Source organism: Amphiura filiformis, chromosome 19 (assembly GCF_039555335.1).
Source record: "Amphiura filiformis chromosome 19, Afil_fr2py, whole genome shotgun sequence".
Taxonomy (NCBI): Eukaryota; Metazoa; Echinodermata; class Ophiuroidea; order Amphilepidida; family Amphiuridae; genus Amphiura; species Amphiura filiformis.
Genome location: NC_092646.1, coordinates 22,651,460 through 22,671,087, shown reverse-complemented (window position 1 = coordinate 22,671,087; position 19,628 = coordinate 22,651,460). Strand labels below are relative to the sequence as shown.

General features: G+C 35.3%; 1 long non-coding RNA gene across 1 annotated transcript; it reads left to right on the top strand.

Annotated features, from left to right (window-relative positions):
• Window positions 1-1,590: 1,590 nt before the first annotated feature.
• LOC140141056 (uncharacterized) lies at window positions 1,591-15,580 on the top strand. Its single transcript, XR_011857345.1, has 3 exons — window positions 1,591-1,819; window positions 12,460-12,591; window positions 15,058-15,580. It is a non-coding gene; the product is annotated as an uncharacterized lncRNA (long non-coding RNA).
• The last annotated feature ends 4,048 nt before the right edge of the window (window positions 15,581-19,628 follow it).

The following is a 19,628-nucleotide window of genomic DNA, read 5'->3' as shown; positions in this document are numbered from 1 at the left end:
TATCCGTCTATCTATCATATCTTTTTTTAAAACTATAAATGTTATTTGCTTATGCACTTAGTAAACAAAAGCCATGGATTAAAAAAATGTGGTTTCAAGCATGCATCAGTTACGTCATCACCCTAATTATTTCGGATTAGGGACCGTTCACAAACACTTGTAGGGGGCTGATGCAAAAACAAATTATCGCGAAAATATTTCGTGGCCCCCCTTTACAGGAAAATTTTTCCAGGAAAATTTGTGGTCATTTTTTTCAGGCCCCCCCCCTCCCTTAGGAGGGTCAAAAATTGTCAGGCCCCCCCCCCCCCTTATGCATCAGGCCCCTCCCCCTTACAAGTGTTTGTGAACGGTCCCTTATTCCCTTTCATTTGTATCATTATCATTTGTTCCTGTGCAAAGATTGGTGAATAAATATGTTTAAATGCATGCTTGAACCATATTTTTTACTACTAGTAGTAGTATTAGGCAATTCGCGTAGCAGGCTGACGAAATGTATGAGCACCGTCGTACTTTAAAGTTTACACGGGAGAGGAAAAAATATGAAAATAAATAAATACATGATTAAATGAATAAAACAGACAAATAATAAATAAAATAAAATAAATAAATAAATAAATAATTAATTAATTAATTAATTAATTAATTATAAATAATTAAAGAAAGAAAGAAAGAAAGAAAAAAAAAAAGAAAGAAAGAAAGAAAGAAAAAGAAAAGAAAAAAGAAGGAAAGAATGAAAAAGAAAAAAGAAAAATGAAAAAAAGGAAAAAAGCAAGAAAGAAAAGAAAGAAAGAAAGAAAGAAAGAAAGAAAGAAAGAAAGAAAGAAAAAAGAGAAAAAGAAGTAAATAAATAAATAAGTAAATAACCATGGGCTCATTGTTTTTAGTCACTTATTTTATTGTTTCCAATTTTGACAAATTACAAACATTTTGGAACATCTGTCAAATTTTTGGAGTGGGTGTGTTGGGGTGGGTAGGTTTGGTTTGTCGTCTTTCCCTTTCGATTAGAGATTTCGCTTTTTTTTACAACTTCTGTGTACAATTAATTATATGTTGTTTTCTTATGAATAATGAATCCTCTTCATGTTTTGTGCTTCTTGCCTTGTGCATTCTCTTTACTGGACACAGATCATCTCCAATCTCCATGTATTTTTATTTTAAAATAACTTCCATGATGTGTGATTTGATTGTATGAACAGTAGTTGACTGGTGGTTATTATCTTTGTACCAGAGGATGTAAGTTGTCGGGAAATCTCCTGGGTTTGTTTTGGCTTGGTTCTATCTCCGGGCATTTTCATGGTTTTCACAGGAGTTTTTTCGTGGCTTATATCTTTGTAATGTGTTTTTTCCCCACCAGACAACATTTTCATGTTTATAGTGTTAGTGACGTAAAAAGTCCGGATAGGCCTATAGGCCGGATTTATTAAAGGAAAAAAGCAATTTTCTGGGATAATTTTTTTTAGATAAATATTTTTCTGGGATAAATATTTTTTCTGGGATAAATTTTTTTTCTGGGAAAATATTGGCCCTCATGGTATACCGTATAATACATCCCGTTTGGCGATTTTGCCGAACTGCACGTTCACCCCGTTTCAGATACAGGCTAACAGGATACAGGAAGGCCGCGCGATGTCAACCGAGATTATCATGATTATGAGAAAAAGTCGTTCATCATAGAAAAACGGTGGGATTTAATGGCCGTGTGTCCGATTTATTATCGTCTACGACTGTGGAAACTGTCCAGAAACTGCAAGTTCGTGTTAATCCCGTCAATTTACGGGTCTTATCATTCAGAATGAATCGGGTAGGACGTCTACCGTAGGTAAGCTTAAAAGTACTTGTTACTTATCATTGTGTACATTGTATGTGTTGTAGCCTGTAGAATATAGCCTGTAGGATAGAGTCCCATGATAAAGTTTGCACGGGGCCTATACATGTACAGATGCATGCGAGATGCAGATGTTATAATTATTATGCTAGGCAACGGGCTACTAGGCAAGCAGCTTTAGATTTCAAAGTTGCATCAAACCCCGGGGGGATCACTCACATAAATGGTCTGTACGCATGCGTGACCAAAAAACAAGTAAAAGGGGGTGTTTTTTTTAGGCAAGGCAAGTTACGCGCGTGACGCGTTTAGGGTCTAAAAACAGTGATTTTCAAGAATAAGGGTAGTTTTCTGAAACTGGACAACTTGTTTAGGGTAGGCCTACCTTTGCAAATTTTTGGTAAATTATGAGTCCCAAAGGGGTACATTTGTTGCATTTTCACCAGCCAAAAACTCATTAGGGGGTAAATTCTACACTAAATTACCTTATTAAGGGGCTAAATTTGCTGGTAGGGTAAAACTCGTTTAGGGGGTGTTTGAAAAAAATTTGGTCATGCATGCGTACACTGTCATATTTGAGTTCTGATCCCTCCCAGTCTCCCAAAACATCAAAATATCAAAAGCGTTGCACATTTACTTACTTAAGACTGTATATTATTTAAACATCAATATTTGGCAGAATCATGTTAACTGATGGAAATGGCTCAAATATTGAATTTGACTAAGGGAAGTTACTTGCAAGTTTACCAAAACAAGTGAAATCTACACAAATATGCATTTACATGAAGCAATGGGTTAGTATCTTGTCTCATGGCAAGTTTGGCGGTGATGCTACCTAGCGTTTTTGAGATATGAAGGAAAATGTGTCAAAAAATGTCCCCTCCTTTACATATTTTTGTTGACTATTTAGAGCATAAAATCAAAATAATAACATTGACCAAGTGGATTTTGCTATTTTTATGTCTGCTTGTATCCATCCCATATTTCTAGGTTCACTTTTCTTTAGTTCAAACAAAGACAATCCTATTATTTGAATAAAATGCAAAAACCATTGATCGTAAAGGAGGGGACACATTTTTTATGACAGGTTGAAATCTTAAAATTGGAATAGCAAATTATTTCTCCACAAATCACACTTAATTATTGTCAGCAGTTCCTATTATGAAATTTAATTAGTTTTCACCACTCTATCAGTATGGGAATATATAAAATTAGACAAAGTCATGATTTTGTATTATCAAGCGTAAAGGAGGGGACATTTTATGATGTGGCAAAAGAAACAAATCTATAGTGAATTTCAAAAATTGGTTCTTATCCCTACAATGGTTGCACCTTAAGCTATTAAAAATGTAATTTAAAAACATGGTACCTAACTGCAAAAATATATTGCAGATAGAATAATGCTGTAAAGGAGGGGACATGTTTTTTTTGACATCACATGGTAACACTCGTCCCGACTCCGCCACTTGATGTACAATCTTGATTTTTGGTACTTTGAATCACAAGATACACATGAAACTTTTCACCCATTCTGCACAGTTTGGAAGGGCTTTAAATTGATTTATAGTGCTTCATAAAATCAAATGTAAAGGAGGGGACATTATTTTGGAGATTTTTGACAAATCTTTCTTTGGGTCACATTTTTTCTGTAATTCAAATATGCAAATGATTTTAATTTCAAAACTTAGGTGCCTATAACTACATTTAGAAAAGTCACCCAGTAGTAAATTTAAAATTCATTTACTGTATAAATTACAGCTTTCCAAATGTGCTTTTTGAAGATGAAACATCAAAATGTCAAAAAAAAGTGAACGTTTCACCATATAATGAAAAAACTAAGGCATTTGTGTGATTTCTTTAATGTGTGATTTTAAGGGAGCAGACATACTTCATTTATAAATTAAAAGAAATCCTTCAGCTTCTTTCATAAAGCAGTAGGATGCTAAGAAACATGGATTTTGAAATGTGTACCCTGATTGTGAAACAGCCCACGTGTGGTCCTCGGTTTCAGGCAAATAGCGTTATAAAGCATTTAGCATGCATTTGAGGTCTTTTGCAGCAGTTTGAGATTGCGGACTGTCCTCGGTTGGAAGTAAGTCCGCAGTTTAGGGTGAAAAATCTTGTGCGTGTCCTCGTTTGCCCGCAAACACGTACGCACCCCACCAAACCCCACCCACCCCACCCTACACTTTTAACAGATCAAAGACTCAACACAACTCAACCAACCAACCAACCGCGCGTACACACACCCCTTCAAAGTTCCATACCCATGAACAGGTAACTCCTGATGGCAAAAACTACTATGTCTAGACCACCTGTATCAGACAGCACTCACAGCAGTCATGTGGGGCTATCTGTGTGTGTGTGGCACACTACATGTAAACGCACAGTGAACTTGCACCCAGGGACTAGAGAAGCATACATGTAAATGAATTGCAATGTATTCAAATATATATTATAGAAAATAACATCATCATCATCATCATCATCATCATCGTTTATCATTCTCGTTATCATCATCGTTATCATCATCGTCATAATATAAATAATAATACTAACATAAATTCACCTGTAATTGGCTCAAAATATGCTAAGGTGTCATATTATAGCCATAGATTTAATTTACAAACTAATATAGCCATATATTTTGACATCTTTTTTTAAAAATAACAATTATAGAAATGGAATATAAATTGCTAGTTTAGTGGCAAGTTTAGGTAGTAAAGACATAGCATACACAATTAAAGTAAAATCCTTTCACTCTAAATAATAAAAAATAATAAAAAATAGCTGTAAAAATGCCTATTTTTACACTTTTATTTGTAACATGCCAAGAGACGCCTTTTTTCAACAGCTTTTAATTTTTTTTATGGATCCTTATAGAAATTCATGTGACCTGTTTCCCAAAATGGTGCAGTAAACCAATCAAAAAAACAGAAAGAGGCATTATGAATTATAAGTTAACAGATTAAAAAAAGGATTTAAAAGTTTGCCTTGCGTATGTTACTATTGTCTGTCAAACTTTTGATGATTTTGAAGTCCCTCAGTTTTTTATAAACAAAGACTTGAAGCATAAACTAAAGGGTAAATCTATTGTAAATAACTTCATTTCTCCATATTATAATCAATTTGTAAGTGGCTGCCATCTTTTTTGAACATATAACAATTTTAAAATTTTTCTTGAAATGTCTGTCAAATAGTAACATACGCAAGACGGTGCTGTAATTCCTGCTAAACTAGGGTGATACAGCTAATTATGCTACATGACATAGCATTAGCTCCACCTAGCTTTGTGGCACTATCACTTTGTGAGGAGAAGCTTTTTTGATGACACAATCCATTGTTAAGTGTTGTCTGTCAAACATTTGTACGCAAGTAACATACGCAAGATTTGTATGTGTCTGTCAAAAGTAACATACGCAATACGTTTAAAAAAATTAAAAATCACTTGATGTTCACATTATGATGATAGTTTAGAGTTTATAAAAGTGTTTTAAAACATGTGATTTATAAACTGCATGTGATCTTTATTCAATTTCCCATCTTGAACTACTGTTTTTGCCAAATTATTATTCTGTATGTTACATTTGACAGACATCTTGCGTATGTTATGGCTTGACAGACACACATATTTTATTTATAACAATTTATCCTCCTTATTGTAATATTTGGACACATTTTTTTCCACAATCAGTTGCTGTAGGTCCTACACCTAAATAACCACAAAATACCTTATGTAATACTTTATAAATTTTTATTTGATTGCAGAAAATCATCAAAATTGTGTCTGTCAAATATAACGTACGCAAGGGCTAGAAAATTAAATTTGTGAAGTAAATGGTCTATAACTTATCTTTCTTTTAGTGTATTATGAACGATATATGTGCATACTATAATTTAAACCTGGTTGGAGACCAAAAGAAAAGAGCTGGAAAAATAATTGTTTGTTACACTTTTATGACACCTTAGCTTATTTTGAGCCATTTCTAAACATCTTTTCAAAATTGTCCCACACAAATGTGCACCCTACAGCCATATTTCAATTTACTGAGCTGAGATGTATGGTCCAGTGTGCATGTTTCTCCCTTTCAAGATTGGATTGGAAAGTTCCATGAAAGAACTTTTAGATATTTTTATGTAGTCCAAATAAAAATAAAATTTGCATTTAATTATCAATTATTTCATTAATGATAACAATAATATATGATTATAATAAGTGACAGATAAATCTAAATAATTTGGTGGATATGCAGGATATATGACAGATCACAGATTTGACAGCCCCAATTAATTTGTAAAATGGCCAAATAAGTAAAGTCTGAGTTTGAGATCTATTTTGACATTTTTAGATAATCATTTCACATTTTACATGGATTTAATTGGACTGGACTCGGACCAGACTCGGCTTCGAGTCCGAGTCCTTTTGTGTCCGAGTGCGAGCCGAGCCGAGTCTTTTGGTGTCAGAGTCCGAGCCAAGTCAGAGTCCAACAAAAAGTGGACTCGAGTCCGAGTCCGGACTCGCACGATACATTATCAGTACCGGTATCCGGTAGTGAGTGGTACATGTTTACGTAGCCAATAGCCATAGAATTGCAACATAATCATGATAATTTAAACGATTACCTGTCAAATGAAAGGGAAAGAGTGATTTGTGAGGTTTGTGGTATATGCATTTACATAGCTGTTAAATATAAAGGGTTCACAAAAAATAACTCCCCCCTAAAATTACAAAACGTTTTTTTTGCATAACTTGACATACATTTCGTGGATTTGAAAAAATTTAAAAACCTGCGAATAAAGGAATTGTTTTTCTATCCTCCCAACGTTCTTTCGTCTGACAATCTTTTTGTTTTGGCCAAAAATAATCACATTTTCAAAAAATGATGCTTTCAAAAAAAGTTGCACTTTTCAACATCCTCATTTATGTCAAAATTGGCTTAACAACAAATCATTATTTTGCACTACCTGATGGTTGCATGGGTGACTAAGAGTTCAGAGACAAAAAGGTGAAGGAAAAAAAATTAAATCAATTGTCACATTGATACCGAGAAAGTTTTGTACATTACATGTATGGGATGTTGAAAAGCGCAACTTTTTTTAAAGCATCATTTTTGAAAAAATGTGATTATTTTTGACCAAGACAAAAAGATTTTGAGAAGGGATAACTTTGGTAGGGTAGCAAAAAGATGCCTCTATTCACAGGTTTTTAATTTTTCAAATCAACAAAATGAATGTTAAGTTATGCAAAGAAATGTTTTGTAACTCCTAAGTTGATTTTACCATTTTGAAACACCGGCTCAATAAAATCTTCTAGAAAAACCCCGTACATGTCAATTAGTCATTGTTTTATACTGCAAGATGATTGCATGGGTGACTGGGTAATCGTATACATAAAAATTAAAGAAAACAAAAACACCATTAAATAAATCAAAACAAAGATATCGAGAATGTTTTTGTACATTAAATGTATGTAGGATGTGGAAAAGTGCAACTTTTTCTGAAAGCATCATTTTTGGAAAATGTGATTATTTTTGGCCAAAACAAAAAGATTTTTTAAGGAAAGGGAGAACTTTGGGAGGTTAGGAAAATGATCCCTTTATTCACAGGTTTTTGGATTTTTCAAATCAACAAAATGTATGTCAAGTTATGCAAAGAAATGTCTTGTAATTTTAGAGGGGGAGTTATTTTTTGTGAACCCTTTACATGTCAACAATCATTCAGAACACAAAATATTGTAACAACCCTTTTACCATACAAAACTGCATCAGGGGTAGCGCTAGAACTAAACACTCCAGTGTCCGCAGGACCCCGAACTTGTAGAAAATTAAAAAGTAGGGGCTCCGGAGTACAGTTTGGTGAGTCTGAGTTGCAAAAATGCAGCATAAATAGTATGTCTGCAATAGCGCTAGATTGAAAAACTGGGGGTCTGCAGGGACCCCTGAACTTGTAGAAAATTTTTTTAAAGGGGGTCTGAACTCTATTTTGGTGGGTCCGGGACCCCCAAAAGCAACCTAGCGCTACCCCTGAACTGCATAAACAGTCTTTAAATGCAGTCGAAGACAAATGACTACTTAAATAGGCAGTCGTACCATAGAGTTAAATGCTTCGACTGCCATAGAAAGCAGTTGAAGACATTTAAAATTGGGAGTTGCACTTGCATTAAATTATGCAGTCATGTAGTTTAGCCTGGCCGGGAAAATAAGTAAACTAGAGCAACTGTGCCCTTTGCAAGGGCACGCAAAGGGCACGAGGTAAGTTAGGTGGATGATTGTGACGATCTGATCAAGCAGTTGCCATTTTAATACCGTATTCATTCCAATAAGCGCCCATGCCCCAATAAGCGCCCATCTAGGGTATTTCCAATTTGCAATTGGGTACCATTAATGTTGAAGTGACAGATAGACAACAATACGATGTCGATACAGTGAAATAGCTGGAGGACTACAAGTCCTGTGTAAACTTGTACTTATACATATTCTGCATCAGAAAAGCTACTAGTACTAGAATGTCAAGGACCCTTTTGTAACATGCGTAAATTCCTCTCTAATAGACGACGCCCATTACAAAAAACCTGGTAAACCCGCTAAAAATAAGCGCCCACCCAAAATGACTTTGTTAAGCGTCCTGGGCGCTTATTGGAATGAATACGGTACCTTGATCGTGGAAAGCTGCCATTTTGAAAACTTGATCTTTGACCTCTGTATAGCCCCTTAATTACCTTAAATGAATTTTAAAATATTTAAAACATGTTAAGAATGTCATAAGGATCATTGCATTTAAATTTCACCTAAATTGAAGCATTTTGAAAACTTGACCTTTGACCCCTATATGACCCCTTAATGACCTTAAATGAATTTAAAAACATCCTTAACATGTTTAGAATGTCATAAAGGATCATTGTGTTTAAATTTCAGCTCAATTGGAGCATTTTAAAAATCTTGACCTTTGACCCCTTTGTTACCCCTTAATGGCCCTCAAACTTGAACAGATTCAAAATAGGCAGTCATGTGGCATGTATGGAAGACAAAATAGGCAGTCGAGAGATATAATTTGCATACCGGGTACGTCACGTGATCACCAACTGCCATTTCAAATTTGCTGAGGCAGTTACAAGCAGTAGGCCTATGTGTAAGAATATTTTGGATGTTTTGGGCACTATTTTAAATATAATTCAGACATTAATACACTACTATTAATAATACAGATGACTACAATAAGTCAATAACTGTATGAATTGGCAAATTTGAGGCTTACAGATATAATGCATGTAGAATAGATGGGTAGAAATTTATATGCTAATGATTATTATTTCTTTCAGATTTCCTTTTATAAATTAAGCGCATACTGCCAGCCGTCCAGTGCATATTATTTTCCACAAGGTCCAATACACACGCTTGTTGTCACGCGTGTATATATGCCATGGTAACAGATATTTTGCAGCAAGCACTTGTACAAGCCTGTACAGTCATTCATGTATGAACTTTATTAGTTTCAGTGGCAACCAGGGGGGGGCAGATTGCCAAACCAAAAATTCCCACTTTTTTGACCCAAAAAGACCCATTTGCGAAAAAATAGAGGTTTTTTTTATGTCTTCAGTCAATCAAAAAGGGTCAAAAAAATGCAGACATGTACATGTATGTAACTATGTATCATGGTGCAAATTAATTAATGTGGTGCAGCAGGATAATTAATGTACTCATGTACTCTGGGCATATATTTATTTTGGCAGGCTAAAAGGGAGTGAGCAATAAAGTTTTTTTTTGTTGGGGGGGGATCATCAAAATATGGGTTCATCAAGCCTTTTGGCAAAAAATTTTAAGAGCCATTATGGAAATAATAGAGCTAATCATCCAAAAAGTAAGATGGGATCTTGTTGGCGCACATTTTTATTGCTGGTCACAGTTCCACTTTTGTGCTGTAGTACACAAAGTATGCACTTTGATCTCTATTGGGCCTGTTTCAAAATTGTCGTAATCATGTCGGACGGAATTTGATAGCAAATATGGCTGTCATTTTTGTTCCAGAAGTACTGGACTGGTTTTATTTTACCTGGGTATGGATATGGTACATACATGTAGCTATCATGCTATGGCAGTATTGTCTGAAAACTCTTTGATGGCTTCGTGTAGGACGGGAAAAAGTGACCATGTCGGACGGAATCGATAGAAATGGGGTTCCCAGGCTTTTGACATTCACATTGATATTCTATCGAAACTTACAACAATATTTTATAAAGTCACTGCCAAATAGTCAAAGGAACATTCATAAATTAAATTTCTCATGCAATCTTTATTCAACAATCATTGTCATGGAAACGGCAACATCTCAAAAATGGGCCATGTCGGACGGAATGCATCATGTCGGACGGAATGAAATGTTGACTTTTTTGGCAACTTCTCAAAATTTAATATTTTTTACCTGCATTATAAAGATAAGGTCATGTATTAATGCTGTGTATACTTATAAAGTATTGACCTCTATTTATTTAAGATGTAATTATGGAAAAATTGACAAATTCCGTCCGACATGATAATCAATTGAAAATTGGTCCCCAACTTGCGTAATTTTGAAACTTACTTCTTAGAAATGAAGTTACAATACATTTTATGTAAGATTCATATCTATTCTTTCATAAAATAAACTTTTTTTTATGAAAACTACAAGATTTCTTAACTATTTTGACGTTTTTTCATGGGTATACAAAAACACAAGCATGTCGGACGGATTTTTTGGAAACAAGTAACAAGGGCTCCTTGAGCACTTAATCTTTCAATTGTTTGATTTTTTTGTACTTACACAATAAATACACACCTTATAAAATAAAAATAAAAATTAAAGCCATATGTCATCAACTTTAGATTTCTTGCCATTTAAAAAATGTAAACACTGAATTTTCCGTCCGACATGCATGAATTTTCTTTTCTAAGAAGTGTTTCCTGTAAAAACTACACAAAATTTTATTTATTTATTCCTGTGAAGTATCCATGAATTTTTGAAATTTAGAAAATGAATCAATAGTTGTTTTAGTCAATTACCTTTAAAAAAATGGACAAATTAAGGGCTACATAAAAACCAGCATGTCGGACGGAATTGTTTACAAGGGCACATTTTGCATTGCCCCATGCAGGATAATGGCATATTTCACACTTAAAAATGACCAGTTTCATCACATGTACTTTCCTGCAGTCTGATTGAACAAAAGTAGGATGTTCTGCTGTACAATGTACTTGTACACAATATGCAAATTAGCCTAGGATAAGGCTAATGAAGTGAAATGATTAGTTTCCAATCACATTTTTTTTCAGTGAAATATGAGGCCATGATTTTAAATTCATTATTTTGGAAAAATTCATTATTGTCAAAACTTTTGTTTATATGGCTATTACCTATATTGTTGATGAAAGACCATCTCAAAACGGGTATTAATGCTAAGATCATCATTACAGACATTTTGCAACAGATTCAAAAAAAATATCTGAATTTTTTTTTTAAGTGTTTGCAATTTTTGTAGTCACTTGAAACATGACGAGGTAATCCTAAAATTCCATTATTTACTACATCCTCTACCTCTACAACTAAGGAAAACTGCTGATTATGATCAGCAGGGGATGTCGAACATTTTGAGAGTTTCAATTTTGATTATTGCCATCTCAATTTGCAGATAATTGACTTTTTTATGAAAATAATGAAAGTTTCGGTCAAACTGAAAAGGCAATGCGGGCGGGTGACGGGAAACTAAGAATCAACTTTCATTAGCCTAATCTGTGCAGAACAAGGTGTAGCACATATGTGCAGACTGCAAATACATGCTTTGCACAGGGCACTGTGGGATGAGCACAGTCTTTCTGGCTTCTTTTACATTATTTTGTGTAATTGTAAATAGACCAGTATCAGGCAAAATGAGCTTCTGATCGATGTAGAGCGAAAACTATGTTAACAAACAAAAACATACCTGAGACCATAATACCCGCCTCGAGTCTCAGTGCCATACAGAGTGCCTATTTTGGCTACGAGTCATTTAGTCTATAGTGGCATTTATTTCTTCAACATTTACCTTTATAAGGGTTGTTTTACAATCAGGGTACAATTGGGCTGAGCACCATATTTTGCCCTGTTTCAAATATTATTAGATTAACTTATGATTAAAAGTTGCCATGCCTAATTATTTGATATCAGAATGACATTCTTCGTATTCAGAATGCAATTCGATATGTCTGATGTGCTCTAATGTCCCAAAATAAATACTGTCCAAACGTTCATACCCCAGCCCTTAAGATAATGAGTTAAAACAAATTTTGAATGTTTTTATTTGTTCAATGGAAAAATATTTGCATTCTGTGAAATGTGAACTGTTTTATTCAACTCGGTAAAAGCCTTGTTGAATGGAACATTCCATATTTCACTTCATGAAGATATTCATACCTTTGAACTTGTAAACGTTCAATGCTTGTATACTAATCATTTATCATGTTTATAGTACTTTAGGCTAGGCCTCCCATGTAATTTTGGGGTAGGATTCTTACATATTATCATGATTATGGTAAGTGCAGCCCAATTTCAGAAACCTAAAAAACATGTTTGTTCTTGTAAAATGTTGCCACATTTTAAGATCTTATTTTTGAATTTTTCACAACTAGGTTTCAGTGATGTCAACTTGAAGTGAACTGTACAGTTACCACTTTCAGGAGATGTTCATTGTGACTTCAAATCATGGTGTATAGAGAACTCAACTTATTAACTGTGAACCTGACTGAAATATCAAAAATCTGGTATGTACAATGAGTTTAGTAATCTTTTTTTGCTATAAAAAGGATTAGGCCACAAAGGTCTAATGTAAATGAATGTATACCTCACTTTAAATGGTCTATTGAAGGTCCAGAATACTTAGTCATTGATCCCTGTCTAGGTTTTCACAAGTTGCACTTGCAGCTCAGGGGCTATTTTAACGTGCCTCCTGGCACTTTCGTGCAGTGAGATTAAAAATCCGTGCATTGAGAATTCAAAATCCGTGCTTAAAATATATATACGCCATTAAGATTCAACACTGTGTTTTGGGCCAAAATATTACTTGCTAACTTTTGCACGCTTTGCGCACACTGCTGGTCCATCAAATACCAGTCGTCACCTTCATTTTGAGCTAAAATAGTATGAAATTGAACATTTTTCGTGTGCTTCGCGCGAAAATGTCCCAGTATCATCGGCACAAATTATGCTTGTCCTCGTTAATGCTTCAACATCTTATGTTCCGGTTTGAGGCCAGAATCATGACAATTGTTCAAACTTTTAAACCCATTTTAAAGAGCACACCGCTAAATCAACGCGTCATTCGTGTAACCCTAGTGATTAAAAATACAAAAACTGTTTTGAGGTATTTTGGGCTGCTCTTTGGACTAATATGATAACCAGAGAGGGAGTGGCGTGTTATTGCTTAAATAAAAGTGTAAAACATATGCATGAATTTGAATCGCCATTGCCAGAGTCGCATTTGTACAATTATCAAGAAAATCGGTCCGCGAATTAAAAAGTGGGCAGAAACAGGATTCCAGCCTCGAGTTCAAGCCAAAAACAGTGAGGGTGTTGGTTACGGGCTTGTACCGGGAAAACGATAATGTAAAACATTCATCGATTTGTAATTGACTGGTTCATATTATTAAATATCTGAGATATTGCCCAAAAGGCCTCCAAACGAGTGAAAATTGACATTTACGCTACCTAGTATCAAAATTTGTCACTTTCGCGTCGTGCTTTGCGCGCATTTGTTCCGGTAAAGTAATTGTAGTCCATGAAGTAGGCCATTGGGTCGACTTGGAAATATTATTGTGCTCCCCTTGGCCCAATAGCAAGGAGGTAGCCTGGAATGGCATGTAGGCGATAATGAGGCAAATTGATAACCCCTCCGGCTCAATATCGGGACAAAATCAATCAAACATACAGTACAGTGGATCTGGACCTCTTCTTTTAAATATTCACCATAATTATGGAAAACTTGGTGTGAAAAACAGGCTTAACAATGGCAAATGCACCTTTTCTAAACCTATGCTCGAGGAATCCCCTTTTATGATTATTGAAAAATTGAAAGATTTTGTTAATGCGCAAAATTTACCCTCATTATTGCCATATTAAAATTTAGTATTATAATGAGGGAGGGAAGCTTCGAGCGCTAATCGCGTCATAAATTGTAGGGTATGAGCCTCCACCACATGTGTTGATAGATTGTAGACATCCCCGGGGCTCCTAATACCAGGTTAAAATTAACCAAAAGCTGTAATGTGCATCTTTTTTTGGTCAGGTTTTATGTCACAATAATTATCCACATTTGCCTCATTTTAACATTAAAATTGGCGTATTAGCGGGTCAATTTCAAAATGTTGCCGCTCCCCACCTGGATGGTCAAGATGAGAGACTTTAACGTGTGATTTTTAAAAAATCTCGAGCACAGGCAGCGGAAGCGGGGGGAGGGGACTTCCCCCTAAACATTCTAATAAAAGAAAAATTAAAGCAATATTTGCCCTGTGAATCTTCCTTCTAGTCCGAAAAATACTGTGTTTTGGACCAAAACACAGTATTCGCACGCATTGGCCCCACAATGCCAAACTTCACACCTTCAATGGGGGCTAAAATCAAACCGGCACAAAATATGTTTGCATCTCTAAATTCTAATACTTCCGCCACCACTGCTTACCAACGTGCAGTGACTTTTTTCGCCTAAAATAGCCCCTGTCACTGCCTGTTGCAGTTGCAGCTGAATTGTACTTAGCTCTGTATAAATATGCACAAATCAAATGTGCGAAATTCAACATACAGTAGTCATATTATTTCAACTTTACTGGATAATAAATTGAGTATCATAAAAGCATTCAAATTTCATAGAATCATTCTTTTTCTAACTTAGCAATTTGGGGCCTGGAAATAGAAAGTTAGGGCCCTGTGATAGTAACTTAGTAACTTGGGCCCGACTTAGTAATTTGGGTCACTGACTTAGTAACTCAAGGCCCAAACTTAGTGACACAGGGCCCCAACTTAGTAACTCAGGGCCCCTAGTTACTAAGTCGGGCCCTGAGTTACTAAGTCTGGGCCCAAACTACTAATTTGAGGCCAAAACTACTGAATCAGGCCCAAGATATTTTTTCCTTCCATGACACTTTGTGGGCTCAGTAGGTTGTTCAATTTAATATTGGTGAGAAACATGTATTAAATTTAAACATTTTTAATTGATATTTTGGTTTATTTTACAGATAATATTTGTACTGGAACTGGAAGGAACCACCTGCAGCAACACAGCAACAAGCTAAAGCAAGAGAAAGATCGAGATGATGATATGTGTAAACTTCCAGGATCTGTGGTGTAAATCGAATTTAAATTTGAGGGAAAAACAATTGACAGAAAAAGACAACTTGTCAACAACTTTGCAGGTAGGGCCTACATGTAGGCCTACCTATCAATTAGGCACTAGTAGACATCACCTGATGAATTTGACCGACAGGGTTCTTCAAAACATTTTGTGCAAGGATGTGCCACTGCCACACAGACTAATGAATGCTGACATTTAAAAAAAAGCACCAAAATTTGCCTAAATTAGGTGCTTTTAAAATTTGCAATATAATACACATTTTATGGCAAATGATTAAAATTGATATACAACAGTCCTCGAAGTAAACTTTCTAAATCTAATGATATGTACTTAAAGTATATGTAGCTGGGATGAAAAGCCGACGATCCATTGAAAATTTTGACCGTTCGTAAATTTGTATTGAAGATATGGATTTTTTTCCCCATAACACAAAAAATAGGTCTTTTTGGGAAAAAATGTATACCTTCAATATGAAAGGTCAATATTTTCAACTGATCGTCAGCTTTTCATCCGAACTACATACACTTTAAGTACATATCATTAGATTTAGAAAGTTTACTTTGAGGAGTGACTGTTAAATATCAGAAATTTAGAAAATATCAAATTTTAATGATTTGTCATAAAATTTGTATTATATCGCGAATTTCAAAAATCAGAATTATTTGATATCAGAAGGACATTCCTCATATCCAGAATGCAATTCAATATGTCTGATGTACTCTCAGCTCCCACAAATAATACTGTGCAAACATTAATATCCCATTCCTTAAGGGATCTAGAATGAGCGTTTATGGCATTTCGACAGTATTTTTTGTGGGACATGAGAGCACCTCAGATGTATCGAATTGCATTCTGAATACGAAGCATGTCTTTCTGATAAGATGAGTGGCAATCTCGAAACTCTGCTACAGAAGAATTTTAATTCTAAAGAGCTAAAAAAAAAGCTGAAAACAGCTAGCAAAAAGCTGAAATCAGCCAGCAAAAATCTGTAATTTGGGAAGATCCTATACTTTTGTATGAGCAAGTTAGTGTACCAGGTACAAAAAAGTTGAAAATCAAAACCAAAAAACTGAACTCTCACACATCCTGAAAATAATAAATCACAGTTCTGAAAATAAGAGCCTGGAGGTGTTTGACAGTCTGAGTCTGTCTCCCTTTAAACCGTTACTCCTTAGCAGGGGCGTAGCCAGCTTTCTTGGTCAGGGGGGGGCAAAATAAAATTTTGGGGGCACAGACGAAAAAAATTGCAGTTACATCATACAATACATTAGAGACTGTATGTCTTTCAGCTTCCCGAAAAGGGCCTTAGGGGGATGATGTGCGCGCGTTGCGCGAAAAAAATGGTAGGCTATTTTACACTATTTTCGCCCATTATCCGGCTAAAAAAAGGGCTTTATTGTTACAATGTGCGCGCGTAGCGCGAACAATTTTGCATTTTACACTATTTTGGCCCTGAATTTTACTAGAAAAGGGGCCCTTTTTCTTTTCCTTTGCCCTCCTGATTTTCTCTTTCATTTTTTTTGTCAGAGGGGCACTTTTTCTTTCATTTTTTTTGTCAGGGGGGGGCACTCTGCCCCCCTCCCCCTGTGGCCTCTCACACCCCTGATAGATAGCAATCAGCATAACATTTTCCATTTTGGGTCCATTTTGATTCCTGTGAGGCTGTGACACACCGCGGTAGGGTGTAGGAATATTTTCTGGAAGAATAGACACCCCCGGGGAGACACCCCTGTCCTAAATCAACAAAAACATTGAAAGACGAAAACACCTTTTAATGTTAAGCATGCATATTCAACCAACTGGGGCGCAGCAAGCGGGTGGACGAAGTCCATGGGCTACGTCCCTGATCTTCAGAATAATACACTGCCAGTAAAATTGGTAACAAATAAATGTTCACTTGTTTTAGGTGTTATACTGTTACATTCAACTTTGGTGTATTTTTGGTTTGAATCATATGCTGATTGCTGACCACATGTTGGAATACTTTGTGTGTGTTTTGACATCATGTCAATCATGTGTTAGAAAAATAAAAATACACTGAATAAGAATACAAATTTACATAATATGTGTTTGTTTTCGTGGTGACTGTGACTAGAAAAATAAAGTGACAATTACCAAATTAAAATGTAATCTATGTGTTTGTTTTCAATTCATGGTAACTGGTGTAAGGACTGATCAATATTGGACTAAATTAATGGGTGAGCTTTTTTTAATGGAACGGGTGATCGAACATGAAAAAAAAAATATACACGTTTGTAAAAATTTATGGGGAAAACAATTTTAAGCAAAAAATGTCGATGTTTTTGAGCTAAGGCCAAATAAAAAAATAAACATGTTTCACGTCCCCTCCCACTTCCTTTTTTGAGGTTTCTTCAAATATATTTTTATTTTTGAAATTCAGTCATAACTTTTCAATATATATGTCTAGGAAGTACAGATGCTTTCTATAGCCTTGATAATATACAAGAAACACTTTTGGAAGGTTTTGTGATCATTAGAGGGGGCATACCTCTCAGAACAACAAATAAATAGAGGCCTCTTTTTTCCAGCCATTTTTGTGTACGCTAAAACAGCTCTAATTATGGGTATTTACACCGATTTTGCGATAAAAAATAAAAAATAAAAAGCCCCCTCCTCCTTTTTTTCAAAAATCCGGACGTGAAACATGTTTTTATTTTACTTGGCCTAAAAACAATTGAATTAATAAGTTGCCTCCAAAAATTAATGGATTCCTTTTGTGATGCTTTATTAAAATATTTCACATTCACCCCTTGCACTAACAATGGGTGTCAAATTTGACATTCCGGCAAATACGGTCACCCCTCTACTGCAAGGATCATGATTCCATTATTACCGGCGGAGGAGGAGACTATATGCCACTCTCAGCCTGCCAAAAATTCTTTCCCCCCTCTCCCCTTGCGCATGCCAAATTTTTGGGTTCTCAATTTACAAACCTTAATGGTCTAAAAATGATACATGTTGCGGGCGCAGCGAGCAGGAAAATTTGCATAAACGTTTCCGTATTGTTTTCCTTTTACTTTAAAGGCGCCCCTTGAATGTGTACCCAAAATTGCTTGCCCACCCTCCTCCTCTCGGCTTGCCAAAAAGTCCCCCCCCCCATTTTACCCTCCCCAGGGCTCATTGCACAGCCCCTAAGCTGATTTAAAAAGGGGGTCATCGGGTGGCAGATTTGCCTCACTGGAAAAATGGGGGTCTATTGACAGGCACATGACACGTACCAATATTATAGGAGTCCCCCCTCCCCCGGAACAACGGTTTGAACGAGTATGAAGAGTAGACCAACAACTAAGCGTAGGCCTATTAGTAAAATTGCACCAAGCCGAAAGTGCGTTGACCTTTGCTACATTTCTGCGCATGCATAGCGTCGTAACTAAAGGTCCGGCACAGATAGGGCAAACTACATTTTAAATTGGGATATATATTAATTAAAAGCTTATATTAAGGGAAGGGGTATGAACGTTTGGACAGTATTTATTGTGGGACATTAGAGCACATCAGACATATCGAATTGCATTCTGAATACGAAGAATGGCCTTCTGATATCAAATAATTTTGATTTTTTTTTAAATTCGCAATGTAGGCCTAATACACATTTTATGGCAACTCATTAAAAATTGATATTTAACAGTACTCGAAGGAAACTTTATAAATCTGATGATTTCTACCTAAAGTGTATGTAGGTGGGATGAAAAGCCGACGATCAAGTGAAAATTTTGACCTTTCGTATTAAAGATACGGATTTTTTCCCAAAACACAAAAAAAAATTATGTCTTTTTGGGAAAAATCCATATCTTCAATATGAAAGGTCAAAATTTTCAATTGATCGTCGGCTTTTCCTCCCAGCTACATACACTTTAAGACTATATCATTAAATTTATAAAATTTACTTCGAGAACTGTTAGCCTATATCTCCAAAATGTGAAAAATATCAAATTTTAATAATTTGTCATAAAATTTGTATTATATCGTGAATTTCATAAAATGAAAATTATTTGATATCAGAAAGACATTCTTCGTATTCGGAATGCAATTCGATAGGTCTGATGTGCTCTCATGTCCCACAAAAATGCTGTCGAAACGCTCAAAACGCTCATTCCAGTTCCCTTAATGAAATATTTGATATATTCAACATCAAATTTGTATTATATCGTGAATTTCATAAAATGAAAATTATTTGATATCAGAAAGACATTCTTCGTATTCGGAATGCAATTCGATAGGTCTGATGTGCTCTCATGTCCGACAAAAAATGCGGTCGAAACGCTCAAAATGCTCATTCCAGTTCCCTTAATGAAATATTTGATATATTCAACATAAAAATATCAAATTTTAATAATTTGTCATAAAATTTGTATTATATCGTGAATTTCATAAAATGAAAATTATTTGATATCAGAAAGACATTCTTCGTATTCGGAATGCAATTCGATAGGT